The sequence below is a fragment of the Echinops telfairi genome, unplaced genomic scaffold, assembly GCF_000313985.2.
Source record: "Echinops telfairi isolate 266 unplaced genomic scaffold, ASM31398v2 ScPeMD7_34;HRSCAF=130, whole genome shotgun sequence".
NCBI classification, from domain to species: domain Eukaryota; kingdom Metazoa; phylum Chordata; class Mammalia; order Afrosoricida; family Tenrecidae; genus Echinops; species Echinops telfairi.
In genome coordinates this window covers 3,561,642-3,566,130 of record NW_022103931.1, presented here as the reverse complement: position 1 = coordinate 3,566,130, position 4,489 = coordinate 3,561,642, and the positions used below count along the sequence as shown (strand labels likewise).

Genomic DNA, 4,489 nt, shown 5'->3' with positions numbered 1-4,489 from the left:
TTAAATGGAGAGAAAATGTTTTGAGAAACGATGTACAAATGCGCTTTACACAATTGATGTGTGTATGGATTGCGATAACAATTGTATGAGCCCCTAATAAAATGTTAAAAAAAAAATGCTTTACACAACTGATGTATGTATGGGTTGTGATAAGAGTTGTATGAGCCCCTAATAAAACTATTAAAAATAAATAAACTAAAAAAGGGAAAATAATAATAATAATCCTGAATAAAATTTACCACCTGACCAATGGATAACACTTTCAAGGCATTCAAATAACTTACTCTTTATTCTAAGTTATTCACCCTGACAATCACATTGTGGTGCTTATTGCAAGGAAGGCAGATAACCAGTTGTTTTGACTAAAACATAATAGAAAGGCGTTCCTTGGATTCTACATAAAAGTAACAGCATTAACAGTCTAATAGCAATCACTGATAGGCTGCGTAAATGAATAATACCTCTTTCATTCACTAGTTGAAAGGATCCAGTGGGGAGGGGACAAAAAAAACCCAAGAGCTCTAATACTATTCCCATGACCTGGTCTGGAGAAATGAAAAGTTCCTAACAATCCAGAGGGCTGTTGACTGTCATTTTATAAAGGTGTTCCTTCAAATGAAACTACCACATTGGCCCCCCCCCCACTTCTCTCCAAGTGTCAAGTGGTCCTCATCATCCAAGCCATTTACTTGCCACTCATGTGTAATACCTGTACGCTTGTTTTTAATGGCATCTTTAGAGCTAGCATAAATCACCTTGCTTTTTAAATGTGCACCCTCAGGAACCCAGAATATAAAATGCTAGGTTTTCTTTCTTAGACTCTTGTTTGTAAGTAGCATCACACAAAGCCTATCAGCCATCATTCAGAGGTAGCAACTTGACAAAGGCTGTTTGGAGGGTCCTGTACACTATCACCAATGTCACCCACCAGATCTGCTTTGCTTCTTCTACAATTATTTGTCTTTCCTCATCGCGTAAACAGAAGAGGTCTTTCTTTCTGTTTTTGATCTCCTCTTAGGTAGAAGATTTTACTTTCATATCATTTAAAACGTTGATGACTTTTTAACTCCGTCGCCACCGTGCCAGCAGCTGCAGCTGAGGCTGCTGCTCTGTGGCACTGCGGAGGAGTTAGAGGAGGAGGGGCATGTCAGACACTACAGCGAGTTTTTTTGTTTTGCTTTGTTTTTAAAATGGTATTAGGCTATTTCCAGGTTCCTGATCTGGAAATCTGCCCAATATCTTGCCTATAAAGTCTGGGGTTTTGAATAACTCAGGCCAAGCCTCTTCCCAGAGCCCCCACTAATTATATACTAACCTTTTAAGTGGCAAATACCTGCCTACACTTATTATCCTGCTAACATTCGCTGGGTTTACCCCCTGCAACACCCCATATTTACAACCTTTTATCTGAACCACAATTAGAGTTCACAGGTACTCCCTGGACACCACTGCTACCAGCCAACCCACCTTCTCAGTCCCTGGTCCACGTTAGTTAGCAGGTCTAATGCCATATTTTACCACCTTCTTTCCTTCAGCAGAATCAGGGGGGGAAATGGGATCTGCTTTTGAGAGCACTCTTATGGATTCCTGAATATTTGTAAGACTAGAAGGTTTTCCATACTGTAGTTCCATTTAGCCACTCACTTATCCATTTTCTAGGACTTCATTGGGAAATATTTTGTCTTTTTTTTTCACTCATGCACCCATATATCTGTAATTGGCTAGAGAACTTAGCTAGCACTGTTCACTCAATTGTTTTCCTTATAAACTACTTCCAATTTTTCTGAACATGGCAGTGAGTTTTTGAGTGAATATATTAAAGAAGTATTCAGATGTAAAACTGTCTACCCAGAGGAGAAATTTTAATTCCATAGTAAGGGACACTGAAAGCAATGATCTTTACATCTTAATGATTGTACCTGAAAGTACACACCCAGAAAAGTGGGTACGTTTAACAACTGTCTTAGAGGACATACAGAAAGATTATATAAACAATTCCTGGTACAGAAAGATTATATATAAACAATTCCCGGTAACGTAGACATGACCATTAAATATGGGTCACAATCCTGTCACATACAAAACTACCTTTTTATTGACAGAACTGTCCAGTTGCTAACCCCGAGTCCTAACCTCACCTAACGTTCTTATAAGAGATCCTGGCCAAGTAGCCATTTAAAATCACCTCTGCCCAAATATTTGGCTTCCCTGGGTGAAGCAAACATATTCTTCAATCACAGACAACTGGCCTTTCCTCAACAATGCCATGCCCCTCACCACCCTGCAGAGTTACGGCTTTCATGAGAAGCCTTTCCTCTCCACGCAGTGATTACCAGGGAAATGCTGTAAAGTTCTCCTACCTGGAGACGCCAATCAGCCAAATTCGACCTGTGCTCCAAAATGCCACCCCCAGTTAAGCACAGCAGCGTTGGAAATCAGCAGCAGAAAAGGCAAACACGCTTAAGTCGCCAGAGATAGATGAAGATTTTCCTTGATCTAGAGAGTCTAGAGGGTCTTTTTGGAATGTGACTGGAAAGGGAACTTAATGCGAAGCCCTTGACCTAAGGATGTGTTTATTTGCTTCACATGCAAAGCAACCAAAAGATGCTCTTTGTTCTCTCACCTGGACACCCTGCAGTAGAACTCTGTTACAGGTAAGGTGGCTAGGTGCGAAAGCAGCACAGAGGCTACATCTAACCTCTTCTGGCTGCACAAGGGAGAAGGAGAAGCCAACTCCTCACCAGCCCAGTTCATTGCCAGAAGGTAGAAGTCAGACATGCCTCTACCCTCCATCCTTCCTTACCCTATTTTGATTTCATGCCACGACACTCACTTTTCTGCTGGGTTCTATAATTCACTACAATGGCCATACAGAATTCAGTCAATATTAACAATTACAGGGATTTATTAAGGAAGTTAACGGGTTACCATGAGCCAAGATAGAAAATACTAAGGATATAGTTTTTTGTCCACAGCAGTGCCTCTCCTTAACTAGTAGCCAAGTCGCTCTTGCTGGTCCTCAGACTCAGCCATGTGGTCCCGTGACCTCTGCCTCCATTGGCCAGGAAACCAGCCTACTGCTCCGACTCACAATCTCATCGTCTCAGCACTGCTCCTCTGTTCTGTTCCGTGGTCTCCAAGCCACACCCTGGTCTCAGCCTTTTCTACTTCAGACAAAGATCTCAACATGCTCCACTGGTAGCTCTTTTTCCTTGATGGTCCTGGGATTTTTTGCTCTGTTCCTGCTTCTGAGATGACTCATTATTATAGCCAGGGACGTGGAAACTAAAACGGTCCAATCCTCTCTATTAAGTGTTTCATACACCTATTTACATGGTTCCACTCAATCACTTATTTGGTGGGATTTACAGAGAAATGGATACTCACTCATTGCCATGGAGCCTGTGCTGACTCAGAGCGACCCTATAGGACAGAGTACAACTGCCCTGGTAGGTTTCCCAGGTTGTAACTCTTTACAGGAGTTCAAAGCCTCATCTTTCTCCTGGAGACATGGATAGAAGGGCCATATTAAGAAGTTTTACTTCACCACACAGTATCACGCTATAAGGCACCAGTGACCTTCTGACAACAAGAACTCAATTCCTCTGCTCTGTTCCAGCTCCCTGACAATCAGGTCCCTGACATATTTCTATGCACAAAGTCCCATTGTCAAGGAGGACAAATCAGGCACAACCCAAACGTCATTTGATTCTCATACAGTCAATAAAACTTGAGGCTGATGTAAATATTTCAGGTGATCTGAATACTAATGTGGTGAAGTGAAATTTGGTAAGGCTCACAGTCAATAAAACTTGAGGCTGATATAAATATTTTGGGTGATCTGAATACTAGTGTGGTAAAGTGAAATTTGGTAAGGCCCATCTATCCATAGTCTTTGAAACTCCCACCAAATGACTGGCTGGGAGCATGCAAATAAGGTAGATGACTGTAACTCGAGGATGGGTCCGTTTTGCCATTCTGCTGGGTATGATGGTGAGCCAGCTTAGAAGATCCCCAACTCAATGAACAAGTAGTAAAACTGTGTGCCTTTGGGCAGGTGACTGGCTTGTAGAATGAGGTACCTTTGGGCCTTTACAGCACTAAAGGAGCTTTTTAGTACTTGCTGGAGCAGGGCAAAGGCCAAGAGCCTCTAAGAAGCGAAGAAACAGACATGCCTACTGGCATGGCTGAGAAGAGGCACCCCTGACTAAAGGGCTTTATCCTGAATGTTTCTGATCCCGACAATGTAACCTGCTAACTTCCCAAATATAAAAAACCAAACTCACTGCCATGGAGTCGGTGCTGACTCAGCGACCCTGTGGGTTTCCGAGACTGTTAACTCCCCCCCAAAAAACTGTCTTACTGGGAGTTAATACAGATCATTCCCTAGTTCAATCACTTAAGAGTATAACTTTTTAGTTATACTTCCGAGGAGCTGCTGGTGGTTTCAAACTGCCGACCATGAAGATCGCAGCCTAACGTGTAACCA

At 42.3% G+C, this 4,489-nt stretch overlaps 1 protein-coding gene and 1 pseudogene across 1 annotated transcript in view; both read right to left on the bottom strand.

Annotated features, from left to right (window-relative positions):
- Positions 1-4,489, bottom strand: part of ERCC6L (ERCC excision repair 6 like, spindle assembly checkpoint helicase) — a 31,706-nt gene that overhangs the window by 20,382 nt on the left and 6,835 nt on the right. The window lies entirely within an intron of this gene.
- On the bottom strand, positions 596-1,056 carry LOC101639065 (annotated as a pseudogene).